Source organism: Heptranchias perlo, chromosome 1, assembly GCF_035084215.1.
Source record: "Heptranchias perlo isolate sHepPer1 chromosome 1, sHepPer1.hap1, whole genome shotgun sequence".
Lineage (NCBI taxonomy): Eukaryota > Metazoa > Chordata > Chondrichthyes > Hexanchiformes > Hexanchidae > Heptranchias > Heptranchias perlo.
In genome coordinates this window covers 26,511,568-26,528,930 of record NC_090325.1, presented here as the reverse complement: position 1 = coordinate 26,528,930, position 17,363 = coordinate 26,511,568, and the positions used below count along the sequence as shown (strand labels likewise).

Here is a 17,363-nt window from a genome sequence, read left to right as displayed (position 1 = left end):
CCTGCTGGATTTCCACTTTTGCTTGTAATTATGTAAGCCTTTCCTTTTAGCTTGATACTGTTTCTTACCTCATTTATCGACTATGGGTTCTTAACTACACAAGTGGAGCCTTTGCCTTTTAAGGGTATGTATTGGTTTTGACTCCTTTGAATACTTCCCACTGTTTGTTCATTCCATCTCTGAATCAGAAAGTCATGGTTTAAAGCCCCAGGACTTGAGCACATAATCTAGGCTGATAGGTGCAGTACTGAGGGAGTGCTGCATTGTCGAAGGTGCTATCTTTCAGATGAGACGTTAAGGCCCTGTCTGCCTGTTCAGGATGTAATTGAAGAAGAGCATCTAGTTCTCTAGGTGTCATGGCCAACATTTAATTCTCAATCAACACCACCAAAACTGATTAACTGTTCATTTTTCTCATTTGCTGTGTCGAGGACCTTGCTGTGCACAATTTGTCTGCCCTGTTTGCCTACATAACAATGCTTACTACACTTCAAAATGATCCATTGGTTGCCAAGTACTTTGGGGCATTCTGAGAAAGTGAAGTTAGATTCCAGTCTGAATAATGCAGTCTTCTCTGACTTTTGCCCTCTGGCTCTCTCCTACAGAGTGAGTATGTCAGTCTCGGCCACGAAGAATGAAAAAAAATCTGGCTCCTTCTCCATGTCACTCCAGATGAACTCTTGGCAGGCTGACCTGAAAGCAGAATTGATGGACATACTCTCAGGATAGGTTAGATATTTCATCTTTATACTGGCAAGGTTGGTCTGGATACAGGGATTAACTTAAAAGGGAGAGAAAATAAGGAACAAGATATAAAATATATTACAGGTATAACAGCTGGAGCTCTTTCCATATGGGTGGGTGGATACAAGCCGTGGGGAGTACATTTTAACCCCCAAGATCAGGTGGGAGGTTCCCGGCTCCAACTCTTCCACTTCTAGGTATGACCCAGGCAGATTTCTATGTGTGTGCACAACAGACCCAGGAAGTCCCGCCCCCATTTAAAACCAGCCGACCAATACTTAAAAGGGCAAAGTACCTCATTGAGACACTTGAGGGACTTAATATTTTGCATTTTGGTAAATTAAAATTTACCTGTTCGGGTTTCCCATCGTTTCCGATTCACATTCATGAAAGCAGGCGAGGAGAGTCGGATTCATGAGGTGAACCTTTATTGCACCGTTTGTGGGCCCGGAGGAGCAGGAGTGCTTCATCCAGGCCCAACAAGCTCACCTGGCTGACAGGAACCCTGCGATTGGCCGCTTCCCTCCCCCCCGTCGACCCCCGCCAATGGTGGGCCCTCACCTACCTCCGACTCTTCACCCGATTTCCAGTGACCTCCGGTCTCCAAGTCCCGGCCCATCCAATCTCCTCCCCAGCCCCCCGATCTCCTCCCTGGCCCCCTGACCTTCTTCCCAGCCCCTAATCTCCTCCCCAGCCCCCGATCTTCTCCCTGGCCCCCGACTTTCTTCCGGGTCCCTCGATCTCCTCCCCAGCCCCTGATCTCCTCCGTGGCCCCCCGATCTCCTCCCTGTCCATCCGATCTCCTCCCCGGCCCCCAATCTCTTTCCCAGCCCCCGATCTGCTTCCCGCCCCCCCCGATCTCCTCCCCGGGCCCCCAATCTCCTCCCTGGCCCCCCGATCTCCTCCCTCACCTCCCTGATCTCCTCCCTTGCACCCCGATGTCCTCCCCAGCCCCCCGATCTCCTCCCTGGTTCCCCAATCTCCTCCCTCACCCCCTGATCTCCTTCCTGTCCGTCCGATCTCCTCCCCGGCCCCCAATCTCTTTCCCGGCCCCCCGATCTCCTCCCTCACCCTCCAATCTCCTCCCTAGCCCCCGGATTTCCTTCCTGGCCCCCGATCCCCTCCCTGGCCCCCCTAACTCCTCCCTCACCACCCCCCCCGATCTCCTCCCTGGCCCCCCGATCTCCTCCCCAGCCACCTGATCTCCTGCCTGGTCCCCGCTCTCCCCCCCTAGCCCCCCATCTCCTTTCTGGCCCTTCAATCTCCTCCCCGGCCCATGATACCTCCCTCCCTCCCTCCAATCCCTGGCTGTGGCCTGCTGCCACAGGCCTTCCTGCCTGCCAGACTGTCACTCAAGCCGGCTGCTGGGCGCGAAGCCCGGATGTAAAATTTATTGGCCTCAGTAAGGTCGTGATTGCAACCCACCAATTTACCTTCTGGATTTCACACCTGAAAATCTTCCCCCCGCCACCCCCCTCGCCCCGCTCCCTTCTCAATCGAAGTTAAAATTTTGCCCCAAAATCCTTGATGACAGAAATATCTGCAACAACAGTGTGGTTGTAAAGTGACCCTAAATGAAATGGGTTTTGAACCATAGCGGATAGTTTGGATTCCAATTACTGTGCCAACTTAAGATGGTGACATTTTATTTGTCCAGTATTTGAATCATTTATCTCTCTAATGTCATCTACTATAATCATAGAATAGAATCATAGAAAGGTCACAGCACGGAAGGAGACCATTCGACCTGTCAAGTCCATGCCGGCTCTATGCAAGAGCAATCCAGCTAGTCCCATTCCCTCATCCTTTCCCCATAGCCCTGCAAATTTTTCCCTTTCAACTACTTATCCAGTTCCCTTTTGAAGGCCATGATTGAATCTGCCTCCATCACTCCCTCGGGCAGTGCATTCCAGATCCTAACCACTCGCTGTGTAAAAAAGTTTTTCCTCATGTCACCTTTGGTTCATTTGCCAATCACCTTAAATCTATGTCCTCTGGTTCTTGACCCTTCGGCCAATGGGAACAATCTCTCTCTATCTACTCTGTCTAGATCCTTCATGGTTTTAAATACCTCTATCAAATCTCCTCTCAATCTTCTCTGTTCCAAGGAGAACAACCCCAGCTTCTCCAGTCTTTCCACGTAACTAAAGTCCCTCATCCATGGAATCATTTTAGTAAATCTCTTCTGCACCCTCTCTAAGGCCTTCACATCCTTCCTAAAGTGCGGTGCCAGAACTGGACACAATACTCCAGCTGTGGTCAAACCAGTGTTTTATAAAGGTTCATCATGACTTCCGTACTTTTGCACTCTATGCCTCTATTTATAAATCTCAGGATCCTTTATGCTTTCTTAACCGCTTTCTCAACCTGCCCTGCCGCCTTCAATGATTTGTGTGCAGATGCCCCCAGATCTCTGCTGTTCCTGTACCCCTTTTAGAGTTGTGCCCTCTAGTTTATATTGCCTCTCCTCGTTCTTCCCACTGAAATGTATCACTTCGCATTTTTCTGCGTTAAATTTCATCTGCCACGTGGCTGTCCATTTCACCAGCCTGTCTATATCCTCTTGAAGTCTATCACTATCCTCCTCACTTCCAAGTTTTGTGTCATCTGCAAATTTGGAAATTGTGCCCTGTACACCCAAATCCAAGTCATTAATATATATCAAAAAAAGCAGTGGTCCTAGTACCAACCCCTGGGGAACACCACTGTCTGCCTCCCTCCAGTCCGAAAAACAACTGTTCACCACTACTCTCTACTTTCTGTTACTTAGCCAATTTTATATCCATGCTGCTACTGCCCCCTTTATTCCATGGGCTTCAATCTTGATGACAAGCCTATTATGCAGCACTTTATCAAACGCCTTTTCAAAGTCCATATACACCACATCAACTGCATCGCCCTCATCAACTCTTTCTGTTACCTCATCAAAAAACTCTATCAGGTTAGTTAAACATGATTTGCCTTTAACAAATCCTTGCTGGCTTTCCCTAATCAATCCACACGTGTCCAAGTGACTGTTAATTCTGTCCTGGATTATCGTTTCTAAGTTTCCCCACCACTGAGGTTAAACTGACTGGCCTGTTGTTGCTGGGTTTATCCTTACACCCTTTTTTGACTTATCTACTTTAAGTACAGCTATCCTTTCTTGTATCTCCTCTTTATCAATTTTTAGCCCATCTTGTATGTCAACTACATCTTCCTTTACTGAGACTCTGGCAGCATCTTCTTCCTTGGTAAAGACAGTTGCAAAGTATTCATTTGGTACCTCAGCCATGCCCTCTTCCTCCATGAGTAGATCTCCTTTTTGGTCTCTCAACGGCCCTACCCCTCCTCATACTACCTGTTTACTCTTTACATGCCTATAGAAGACTTTTGGATTCCCTTTTATGTTTGCCACCAGTCTATTCTCATGTTTTCTCTTTGCCCCTCTTGTTTCCATTTTCACTTCCCCTCTGAACTGGTTCTCACTTCTGTCATCAACCTGACATCGGTCATACGCCCCTTTCTTATGCTTCATCTTACTCTCTATCTCGTCATCCAGGGAGCTCTGGCTTTAATTGCCCTACCTTTCTCCCTCATGGGAATGTACCTACACTGTACCTGAACCATCTCCTCCTTAAAGGCTGCCCATTGTTCAATTACAGTTTTGCCTGCCAAACTTTGATTCCAATTTACCTGGGTCAGATCTGTTCTCATCCCACTGAAATTGGCCCTCCTCCAATTGAGTATTTTTACTTTAGAGTGGTCCATGTCCTTTTCCATAGCTATTCTAAACCTTATGATACTGTGATCGCTGTTCCCTAAGTGTTCCCCCACTGACACTTGCTCCACTTGGCCCGCCTCATTCTCCAGAACGAAGTCCAGCAATGCCTCCTTCCTTGTTGGGCAATATCATGCCTGAAAATAAACTGCTGTTGTACATGGATGGGACCTACTGTTTGTTCATGGCTATACCGCACAAGGTCAGTAGAACCAGATTGGGGTGAATTCAGTAATGGGCCCACGAGAAGCTGCTTGTTAACTCGGCTATGGTATGAGCAGGCTAATTCTGTAGTGTTTTATGGCACATTTTACGATTTTATGTATGATGGAAAATATTGTAGGGGAATTAAAGCAACATTTGGGTTGTTTTTTTTCAGTAAAAAAAATGTGTAACCCATTTCCTGTTTGCAATAACCATAAGGTGACTACCTACTGGAACATGTGTCTCTTCACAACCTGTAACAATAAATACCACATATATATATATATATATATATATATGTGGTATATATATATGATCTGGGAACTGCAGGAATAATTTCCAATGCCTGATGCTGTATTTATTTAACTCTGGAGACTCACTGACTACAAGAAATATGTGGCCACATCAGAATAAAGCGTTAACCCTTAGTGTGCTATTGCTGAGCTTACTCATCCAGGCATGAAATTCCTCTGTGGACTGCCAACAAGTATGTAGCATGTAAAAATATGTTAAGGATTGACGGAGTCACTCACTCATCACTCTTTTGATCTTCATTCAGAATTTAAAGAACAGTTTTTAGCCGATAGAAAATTCCGGGATAAATTTTCATCTCATCTGATCCCGGGGGCAAAGTTTCACACTTTGGAAGCAGATTTCAGGAACTCGGGCGTGAACACAATTCGTGGGCCTGCGCTTTTCCCTCCATTCACTTTTAAATTAAATTTATCTTCCTTGTTTTCTTTTCAACAAAAGTTGCTCTCACCTTCCAAAATGAACAGTGAGCGTCAAAAGAAAGAGGAAACAAGGTAAGTAGAGTTTTAACGATAGTTTTTTTAAGAGAAATACGGTATGAAAAAATATAGATTAGATTTGGAATCAAGTGGATCCGTTGAAGAGTATAGAGATTGCCGGAGTAGAGTTAAGAGAGAAATCAGAATGGGAAAAAAGGGGACATGAGATTGCTTTGGTGAATCCAAGGAGCTGCTACAAATACATAAAGGGCAAAAGAGTAACTAGGGAGAGAGTAGGGCCTCTTAAGGATCAACAAGGTCATCTATGTGCGGAACCACAAGAGATGGGTGAGATCCTAAATGAACATTTCACATCGGTATTTACGGTTGAGAAAGGCATGGATGTTAGGGAACTTGGGGAAATAAATAGTGATGTCTTGAGGAGTGTACATATTACAGAGAGGGAGGTGCTGGAAGTCTTAACGCGCATCAAGGTAGATAAATCTCCGGGACCTGATGAAATGTATCCCAGGACGTTATGGGAGGTTAGGGAGGAAATTGCGGGTCCCCTAGCAGAGATATTTGAATCATCGACAACTACAGGTGAGGTGCCTGAAGATTGGAGGGTAGCAAATGTTGTGCCTTAGTTTAAGAAGGGCAGCAGGGAAAAGCCTGGGAACTACAGACCGGTGAGCCTGACATCTGTGGTGGGTAAGTTGTTAGAGGGTATTCTGAGAGACAGGATCTACAGGCATTTGGAGAGGCAGGGACTGATTAGGAACAGTCAGCATTTGTGAGGGGAAAATCATGTCTCACGAATTTGATTGAGTTTTTTGAAGGGGTAACCAAGAAGATAGATGAGGGCTGTGCAGTAGACGTGGTCTACATGGACTTTAGCAAAGCCTTTGACAAGGTACCGCATGGTAGGTTGTTACATAAGGTTAAATCTCACGGGATCCAAGGTGAGGTAGCCAATTGGATACAAAATTGGATTGACGACAGAAGACAGAGGGTGGGTGTAGAGGGTTTTTCAAACTGGAGGCCTGTGACCAGCGGTGTGCCTCAGGGATCGGTGCTGGGTCCGCTGTTATTTGTTATTTATATTAATGATTTGGATGAGAATTTAGGAGGCATGGTTAGTAAGTTTGCAGATGACACCAAGATTGGTGGCATTGTGGACAGTGAAGAAGGTTATCTAGGATTGCAACGGGATCTTGATAAATTGGGCCAGTGGGCCGATGAATGGCAGATGGAGTTTAATTTAGATAAATGTGAGGTGATGCATTTTGGTAGATCGAATCGGGCCAGGACCTACTCCGTTAATGGTAGGGCGTTGGGGAGAGTTATAGAACAAAGAGATCTAGGAGTACAGGTTCATAGCTCCTTGAAAGTGGAGTCACAGGTGGATAGGGTGGTGAAGAAGGCATTCAGCATGCTTGGTTTCATTGGTCAGAACATTGAATACAGGAGTTGGGATGTCTTGTTGAAGTTGTACAAGACATTAGTAAGGCCACACTTGGAATACTGTGTACAGTTCTGGTCACCCTATTATAGAAAGGATATTATTAAACTAGAAAGAGTGCAGAAAAGATTTGCTAGGATGCTACCGGGACTTGATGGTTTGACTTATAGGGAGAGGTTGGATAGACTGAGACTTTTTTCCCTGGAGAGTAGGAGGTTTAGGGGTGATCTTATAGAAGTCTATAAAATAATGAGGGGCATAGATAAGGTAGATAGTCAAAATCTTTTCCCAAAGGTGGGGGAGTCTATAACGAGGGGACATAGATTTAAGGTGAGAGGGGAGAGATACAAAAGGGTCAAGAGGGGCAATTTTTTCACTCAAAGGGTGGTGAGTGTCTGGAACGAGCTGCCAGAGGCAGTAGTAGAGGCGGGTACAATTTTGTCTTTTAAAAAGCAATTGGACAGTTACATGGGTAAGATGGGTATAGAGGGATATGGGCCAAGTGCAGGCAATTGGGACTAGCTTAGTGGTATAAACTGGGCGACATGGACATGTTGGGCCGAAGGGCCTGTTTCCATGTTGTAAACTTCTATGATTCTATGATTCTAGGTTACATTAAGTGGTGAAATGTACGATTAAAGATAAAAATAGGAAAGAGAGAAAGAGACAATAGAGTAGCAGAATCAAAGTGCTTAAATTGTGTTTTAGATGTTTATTTTTGTATCTCTGGTTTAATATTACAGTAATATTGAGTGTAGAAGATTGAGGGGTGATCTGATTGAGGAATTTAAAATGAGAAAAGTATTTGATAAGGTAGATACAGAGAAATTATTTCCTCTGATGGGGGAATCAAGAACGAGAGGACATAATCTTAAATTTAGAGCTAGGCCATATAGGAGGGAAATCAGGAAGGACTTTGTCACACAAAGGGTGTTAGAAATCTAGAATTCTCTGCCCCAAAAGGCTGCAGATGCTAAGATCATCGGAGCTTTCAAGACTGAGATAGATATATATTTTTGCTAGGCAAGGTAATCAAGGGATGTGGAGCTAAGGTGGATAAATAGAGTCAAGGTACAGATCATCCATGATCTAATTGAATGGCGGAACAGGCTTGAAGGGCTGAATGGCCTACTCCTGCTCCTATGTTCCTCTGTAATGATGCTACTCCTGACATTGGAGTAGCTTTATTGCTGTAATAGTAGGGTTTGATTCAGCATCATAGCATGTCAGCTAAAAGACATACAAAATCAGTTAGTCCAGGGAGACAGTCATTGCCATGGACCTACTGACATTCTAAGCGATAATTAATTTTTAAAGTAAGGTCACAGCCCAAGTAACGACTGGAATGAGGAGTATTGATGAGAAAGTGATCACAAACAGGCTAGGTCAATGGCATTGTGTGTGGCTAAATCACTATTCTGTGACGGGGAGTGATTCCCCATACTCTAAGCTTGCTAGCGTTAGCTGTTGGAGTACAATTAAGTTGAGTGGTGAGTCACCTCCTAGCGGTTAGTTACAAAAAGTACCATCGGCAGGGCTTTGATGAAGGTTCTACACTGGAAATGATGACCTTCCTTTTTTCGCACCAAGCCCCATTCACATCTGTGCTCGCCGACCTACACTGGCTCTCGGCCCAGCAACCCCTCGAATTTAAAATCCTTATCCTTGTGTTCAAATCCTTCCATGACCTCGCCCCTTCCTATCTCTGTAATCTCCTCTAGCCCTACAACCCTCCCAGATCTCTGCGTTTCTTCAATTCTGGCCTCTGTGCATCCCCAATTTCCTTTGTCCCACCATTGGCAGCTGTGCCTTCAGCTGCCTAGGCCCTAAGCGCTGGAATTCCCTCCCTAAACCTCTCCGCCGCTCAACCTCCCTCTCCTTTTTTAAGATGCTCCTTAAAATCTATCTCTTTGACCAAACTTTTGGTCACCAGTCCTAATATTGCCTTCTTTGGCTCAGTGTCCAAATTTTAGGAACATAGGAACAGGAGTAGGCCATTCAGCCCCTCGAGCCTGTTTCGCCATTCAATTAGATCATGGCTGATCTGTGTGTTAACTCCATCTACCCGCCATGGCTCCGTAACCTTTAATACCCTTGCCTAACAAAAATCTATCAATCTCAGTGTTGAAATTTTCAATTGACCCACTGCCTCAGCACCTTTTTGGGGGAAGAGAGTTCTAGGTTTCCACTACCCTTTGTGTGAAGAAGTGCTTTCTGATGAATGGCCTAGCTCTAATTTTAAGCTAATGCCCCCCTTTTCTGAACTCTGTCATCAGACAAAATAATTTTTCTCTATCTATCCTATCAAATCCTTTAATCATCTAAAACACCTCAATTAGATCACCCCATAATCTTTGATATTCAAGGGAACAAGTACCAGGCAATGACCATCTCCAACAAGAGAGAGTCTAACCACCACCCCATGACATTCAACGGTTTTACCATTGCCAAATCCCCCACCATCAACACCCTTGGGGTCACCATTGACCAGAAACTTAACTGGACCAGCCACATAAATATTGTGGCTAGAAGAGCAGGTCAGAGGCTGGGTATTCTGCGGCAAGTGACTCACCTCCTGACTCCCCAAAGCCTTTCCACCATCTACAAGGCACAAGTCAGGAGTGTGATGGAATACTTTCCACTTGTCTGGATGAGTGCAGCTCCAACATTCAAAACACTCGACACCATCCAGGACAAAGCAGCCCGCTTGATGGGCACCCCATCCACCACCCTAAACATTCACTCCCTTCACCACCGGCGCACTGTGGCTGCAGTGTGTACCATCCACAGGATGCACTGCAGCAACTCGCCAAGGCTTCTTCGACAGCACCTCCCAAACCCGCGACCTCTACCACCTAGAAGGACAAGGGCAGCAGGCGCATGGGAACAACACCACCTGCACGTTCCCCTCCAAGTCACACACCATCCCGACTTGGAAATATATCGCCGTTCCTTCATTGTCGCTGGGTCAAAATCCTGGAACTCCCTTCCTAACAGCACTGTGGGAGAACCGTCACCACACGGACTGCAGCGGTTCAAGAAGGCGGCTCACCACCACCTTCTCAAGGGCAATTAGGGATGGGCAATAAATGCTGGCCTTGCCAGTGACGCCCACCTCCCATGAACGATTAAAAAAAACACAAACCTAGTCTATGTAACCTTTTCTAACCATTTTAGCCCCGGTATCATTGTGATGAATCTGCGCTGCGCCCGTTCTGAGGCCAATACATCCTTCCTGTGGTGCGGTGCCCAGAACTGAATGCAGTACTCCAGATGGGGTCTAACCAGAGCTATTTTGTCTTATAATGCTCCTGCGCAGCACCTTGGGACATTTTGCTACTTTAAAGTCGCTACAAAATACAAGTTGTTGTCGCTGTTTATAGATGCTGACGGGTGTGGTGTGTGTTTCCAGTATTTTCCGTTTTTATTTCAGATTTGCAGTGTTTACCACTGTTGGTGGCTGCCTGCCTGTTCAACCAGTAAACTATGCATCAGGCACAGACTCCTAAAAAAGGGGGGAGCAAAAAAATAACTGAAAACAACAATGAAGGGAAATAAGGAGGAAAAGGAAAAGTGATTCCAGATTTGTTTCAGGATCTGGCCCCCACCTGTGTGGAGGCAAAAGCCCATAAAAAGAAAATGTAATAAAAGAAGATCTGAGGCGGAACATGCTCTCTTCATTTGAGGATCGTTGGCAATTATGAGTCCAGTAAATCTTGTAACCACGGTGGGAGTAGACATCAAAACAATCTTGCTAAAGCTTTACATACTTTAAATGTTTTGGCTTGATTGTTTTTTTATATATGTGCCTTGAAGTTATTCCTTATTGAAGCTATTATTGTAATAAAAATTATACTGTTCTACTCAGAGGGTATGTTGTAACAGCTAAAAGCAAATTCTCTTTAAGTAGGAGATCAATGATCCTTTTGAGTATAGAAGCTGCTTTCCAGCTGTCAGTATGTGTACATTCTCCATCTTGTAACATCTGTAAAAATGATCTACACATTTATTCATATTTTATTGAGTTGTACAAAGTCTACCTCCATTCTCACGTCATGTGTCAATACAGAATACATGGGGTATTACAGGTAACATTTTACTATCAGATAGATACCGTTCTGTACTTTTGGCCGAGGTCATTCCTTGACAGGGGCTGGATAGGGCAGAGGGCTTGTTGGGCACTAAATTTGGCCAATGTATGGTCGCTGTAGGCTTTGGGAAAGTCAGTGAGGTGCCAGGAGGGGCTCATTCATCATTTGGACCCAGGCTCCTTTCAACCGTGAGGACTTGAGGGCAAGAAGGTGTGGAAGGGTTAGGGTGTGGGTTGGCTGCAATCTGGGCAAGTGACAGACAGGCTGTGCCTGAAATTAGGAGTGTGCCTGGAGCTGTGTCCCGTTCTTTTGGTGTTTTACGTTACTAACGCTGAGTTCTAAATAGTAATCTCCCATTTGAATTCGCTCCTGAACTTTCATCGTTTGATTAAAGCTACCCATGTCGGACAGGCTACAGCCACAAGCCACTGTGCACAGTCTGAGGTGAAAACGGAGTCATTTTTAATCAAAAGGAAAAAGTCCACATTTTCCACTGAATAGGAGACTTTCGTTATTATTTTGAAGGTCTGACTGAGCAGCAGTAACGTAAAAGTATGCGCTCAATAGTGGAGAATTAAGGATGGCCCAACAGATTGAAGTATTGGTTCTGCATTCAAAAGTGTTTCTTAGACTTTATATCATTCACATTTCCTCAGCTTCTCACACCAGTACATGTGTGTGTCTGCATTGCTTGTGAAGAACCACATAAATGTTCGGAACCATCGAATGTTTCATGGATCAGGATAATTACTTCCTTTTCCCCCAATTTTCATTGTTCTCCAGAATTCTATTTGGATTTGGTGCAAGAGGCACCGGCTGCTCTCCGGCATCGTCCTCAATTGACGGCTACTCATATATGAACTGTTGGCAAGCTATTCTACATAGGGGGGCATCACAGCTAAGCCCTATTGATGTGGAGATGCCGGTGATGGACTGGGGTTGACAATTGTACACCAAGTTATAGTCCAACAAATTTATTTTAAATTCCACAAGCTTTCGGAGGCTTCCTTCTTCCTCAGGTGAATGGTGTGGAAAAGCCCTATTGAGGTTTCCACCTGGCATTCACACACATGCACTTTCCAGCATGGGTTGGTGGATAACAATCAGACATAGGAACCCTTGCTTGATTTCTCTAACCCCCCCTCACCCCCCCCCCCGCCGTCCCCCCCCCCCTTCTCTCCTTAGCCTAGGGCACAGAGACAATTTGTATTGCCTTTACCATCATAATGGAGGAAGTGGTTTGCAGCCATTGTAAAAATGTTGCACCTGAATTGAGTTTACAGATCTGAAGCCATAGCAGAATAATTAAGGTAAAGACTGAGACATGTGAAAGCTGTATGCGGTTTTGGGCCAGGGTGAGGCACAGACACATCTGTTTTGCTTATGTTGAAGAAAAGAGGTCTTACTGGTTTTACATCAAGCAATGAATTGGTCTTAAAATCCAAATTACATAATCCTCAAAGTTTCAAAACAATGTGGTTACACTGTCTACGTGGGATAGTCCTTTACGTGGCTGGTTAGCCTATTCAGGCAGTAACCATGGGGTGATTATGTACTTTTATCACCATGTGGTGACTTGTGATTTATGGCCTTTAATAATGTAGATTTACAATGTAGTTAAATTAAACCATCTGATGGAGCATTAGATGGAATCAGGCAAATGAAACACTTTAACAACTAGAAATGAACCTTGGTTAACTTAACAGTAAATGGAGTGAGATAGCTTGCAAACACCACTAAGGTAAAAGAATTAATCAAAGGAAACAGAGGTTCGCTCTGCTCCCTAGCCCCAAGACAGAGAAGCCAATGATAGCATTCCCACCTTCATCACCCTCTTGGCTGAATGCAGCTAACTCAGCACAGATCAGGATTCGGGCCTGAAACTTCCCAGGTTTGTACAGTTCGCTATCACGTCGCATTGAACATTTTATCCACTGACTCCCAGCTTTTCTAGTGATAACATAAACACCCTAAGGATCAGAACGGCACAGTGATTCAAACATGTTAACAGCATTGTAATAACACCAAAGAAATGCTCTTCCATTGTCGTTGCGAAGACATTAAGATTTTGAAAACGCTCTCTGGCCACTTCTCGCCTACCTTTGTCCAAGAGCTCAGTAATTTATACTATTGCACACGTGAGGTCTTAGTATCAGTGGTTTATTTGCAATGCATCATTTCAGAACCTAGCATGGCTGTAACAGTTATGACAGACCAACCTTCACTTGTTTTTTGATTGCATTCATATCAGTCAGAGAGAGGAGAGAACCTAATTCCTCCAAAACACAGTGAAGTACAAGTGAAGAATAAATAACAACCACCCCAATCTCACTAGAAGTGCATTTCTTCTATTTTCTCCCATTTACCATCTCTGCCCCTCTTCTCCTTTCCTGCTAGAAACCTCCACCGCTGACACTGATGGATTATGAGGGGTCAGGAAAGGTCCCTCCTTTCCATATCAATGACTAGGGGCACATCGGGGGTGCTTGTCCATTGCAGGAGGCCCCATAATGCAGCATAGTCAGCATGATGTGAGGTGGGAGGGGCGGCGGGAGCAGCAGGTACCAACCCCTCTGCCCAGAAGGAAGACAGTAGTGCCCCCTTGATCCCCTTTGTAAAGGGACCAAAATTTTCTTTAAAAGTTTGTCAGGGGTTCAGGCCACAATCCAGTCCTAAACTCCAATGTGGTCCCCACTTCTGTCATTTGGTCTCCTGGTACGCCTGGCCTCAACCAGCATACGTGTCACCAATAATCTGCCCAGTGAAGAGGCTGGAGATGCAGGAACTCCTGGTGTTCGAAGTGCCCACTCCCTCCTGTGCCATTGACCTTGTTTGAGGCAGCGGGACTGTGCCAGATGATCTGTGGACTTTTGGCCCAATTGATACCTATCTTGTTTATACACTTTAGCATCTTAAAGACTTCTATATGATCACTCCAAGCCTCCTCTACTCTAAGGTAAATATTATTGGTTTCTCCAGCCTCTCCTCAGATCTCAGGTGCCTCGTCTGGGAATGTTCACAATCTAATTGAGGGGCTCAATCTCCCAATTTATGTTGAACCTTGAAGTGACTCCCACTACTCCCTTATATCGATTATATAGCCAATAATGAATCACTAGCTGTGCTTCTATTGACATGTGCAGTAAAAGAAAGAAAGACTTGCATCTATTTGGAACCTTTCATGACCTCAGGACGTCCCAAAGCTCTTTGCAGCCAATGAAGTACTTTTTTGAAATGTAGTCACTGTTGTAATGTAGGAAGCGTGGCAGCCAATTTGCACACAGCAAGATCCCACAAACAGCAATGTGATAATGACCAGATAACCTGTTTTTTCAGTGATGTTGGTTGAAGGATAAATATTGGCCAGGACACCAGGGAGAACTCCCCTGCTCTTCCTTGAAATCATGTCGTGGGATCTTTTATGTCCACCTGAGAGGGCAGACAGGGCCTCGTTTTAACATCTCATCTGAAAGGACAGCACCTCTGACAGATAGTGCAGCACCTCCCTCACTACTGTACTGAAGTGTGAGCTTAGATTATGTACTCAAGCCCCTGGAGTGGGGTTATGAACCCACAACCTTCTGACTCAGAGGTGTGAGTGCAACCAACTGAGCCACAGCCACAGCCTGGTCTGTTACACCAGTGACTATTTTGGCACAGGGTGAAGCTAAGGGTTCACAGTAACATGGCAAAAGCATGTGCCTTGGAGCTCAATGATTCATTAGATTGGAAACAACATAATGGTAGGAAAATACACAAAATGCGAATGTTGATTGAAAAATGGCTGTTACACTATAGAGGAATTAAAATTCTGAATGTGTCATTGTAATTTTGTGGAGCGTTTTTATTCATATTTTGGACCTGTCTGACTGCTAGTGGAACTCAATGACATTGATATATGACACTAGAGAATTAACAACTGTGATGTGGTTACTGCAAATTTGTTGAGTAATAATGTACAGTTGATTTTTGAGAAATTCTACATGCAGTGCATATCACTTTAATGGGACATGATCAAGCATGCAACAACACTTCATTTCCAAAGGTTAGAGAGAATCTGAGCATGCCTGAAAATATCACAATTTGGTGACTCTGCCTTTTCAAGTATTTTTCGTCTTTATGGAAGGAACACATACGTGTAAAAGGATTACACACAGGATACATGATGGGACTTAATAATTACCAGACTGTGATGTTGGACGTGTAACCCGTGAGCCTGAAGTTGTGCACCCTGTCTCATAGAATCATACAGCACAGAAGGAGGCCATTCGGCCCATCGTACCTGTGCCGGCTCTTGGAAAGAGCTATCCAATTAGTCCCACTCCCCTGCTCTTTCATCATTTCCCTGCAAATGTTTCCTTTTCAAGTATATATCCAATTCCCTTTGGAAGGTTACTATTGAATCTGCTCCAGGCAGTGCATTTCATATCATAACAACTCACTCGCTGTGATTTAAAAAAAAGTCTCCTCAACTGCCCTCTGGTTCTTTTGCCAATTATCTTAAACTATCTCATTTGAAGCTGTGCCAGTTCACAGGGTGTAACCGGTGGAACATGTGACACATTTGCATATTGGTGCATTTCAGCTTGGCCTGGAGACCGGCGCAGGAAGCTCCTGCTTGCGACAGGCGACTGTCGTGGGAGTGTCACCTCCCCTACCTTCTATCCTGGTACAGCGTCACTTTGAAATCAGGCCCATATATAATGGTCATCCAGGGCCGCTAGACAATCAGCTGCAGGCCGTTTATTTAAAGAGTAAAGTATGATGATTTCAGCAGTGACCATTTCAGCAGTGGTTTTCCTTATTTTCTTTCATTCTGCCACTTAGGCTTTCACGAGCCTTTGGGGTAATTGATCATCTTTCCCCCCCCCTACTAGACCCTCCATTAGATTTCTCAATGGGAGTGCCCAGATACGTGGGCTTTTAGGAGGAGGAAGAGGAAGACCAGCGAGAAGATACCAAGCAGGTGAGGCTGACCCAGAGGTGTTCTGTGCTGACACTTTCATACTCTCATCTATGGCCAGAGGTTTAGTGCATGAGTAGGCTCCAAGTTAGGTTATAATAGCAGGCCCAATGGTACAGATGCATTTGAGGATCTGACTAACCGCTGTGCTGGATGGTTCTTCAGAAGCACCCCAATCCCAGTACTTCATGTTTCAGTGATACTGCATGAAAGAAAGTGCATGCCAGAGTGATCAGCAACCAACAAAGGCTGAACCCACCAAGATGCCACCAACCTTATACGTGGGCATTGTCCCAGCTTCCTGGCAATGACTGTAGGGGAATTGTTTTACACAAGGTCCAGGCCAGCAGAGAGCCAGATACAGAGCTGTGCCACCTGCTGTAAGGATGTACTATAGAGCTGGCACAGCCAGTGACAGTACCAGTCAGCTGCAGGCTCAAGCTTGCCTCCACCTCCACTTCTTTCCAGCATTCTGCAATACTGACCTATGGAGTTGTGCCATGGTGCATTCTTTGCAAAACTACCTCAACTTTAAACAGCGTATTGCGTGCTGGGATGCTCCATCACCTCTCCACAAATTCCTGTCTGCACCTTTGGTTTCCTTTCCCTTTATTTCTGTCTATCACGTCTTAGCCATCTCCAAGGTTGCTAATGGGTCGAGATCAGCGCATGAATGGACTCCTCGGTAACCTGGAATTGTTTAAGGAATAGTTGGATGCCTTACGGATGAGTGAGTTAAGATGGATCACATGGTCTTCCACACCTCAATCTACCTACTACAACTACCTGCATTTATATAGCGCCCTTAATGTAGTAAAACATCCCAAAGTGCTTAAAATGCTGTGACACCAACGTGAACTTAGTGAACTTAATTCGCAGCAAACAGCATCATTGCTTTGTGAAATCACCACTTTATTGCTTGTGTGTGGCATCAAGTAGCATGATTCTTCACAGTGACAATCTTCCTTTAACATAGCAACATTTGGAAGACACAGGCTCTATACTGTTGATGTTCTTGTCCGATAGTTTTAATGGGGCCAACCAAAACATTACTACAGTCTGTGTAGGGGAAACCACTGTTTTGTTAGTTAAGGTTTTGCAACCATTTGTCTATAAATCTAAGAAATGACAAGCAATCCTGGAATTTATGTGACATCTGGCATTATACAGCAAGCCAGAAAACCTACTGACTAATGCCTGCCATGCACAGAATCTGACTAGGGACTAGCTTCCACAATGTTCAGATGCTGTGTGAACACAAACAGCCATGTTCCGCTTGACAGAGCCAAAAGACTAGTCGATCGACTAATTTTAAAGAATCAGTCGATGATTAGCCCTCCCCCCGCCACCAGATTGCATGACCCTGCAAAGTAATTGCTCAGCACCCAAAACAGTGAACTATGACAAA

The 17,363-nt window shown here is 44.9% G+C and overlaps 1 long non-coding RNA gene across 1 annotated transcript; it reads left to right on the top strand.

Annotated features, from left to right (window-relative positions):
- The first annotated feature begins 609 nt into the window (after nucleotides 1–609).
- Nucleotides 610–10,729, top strand: LOC137324142 (uncharacterized). Its single transcript, XR_010963536.1, has 3 exons — nucleotides 610–729; nucleotides 5,268–5,514; nucleotides 10,335–10,729. It is a non-coding gene; the product is annotated as an uncharacterized lncRNA (long non-coding RNA).
- Nucleotides 10,730–17,363: the final 6,634 nt, after the last annotated feature.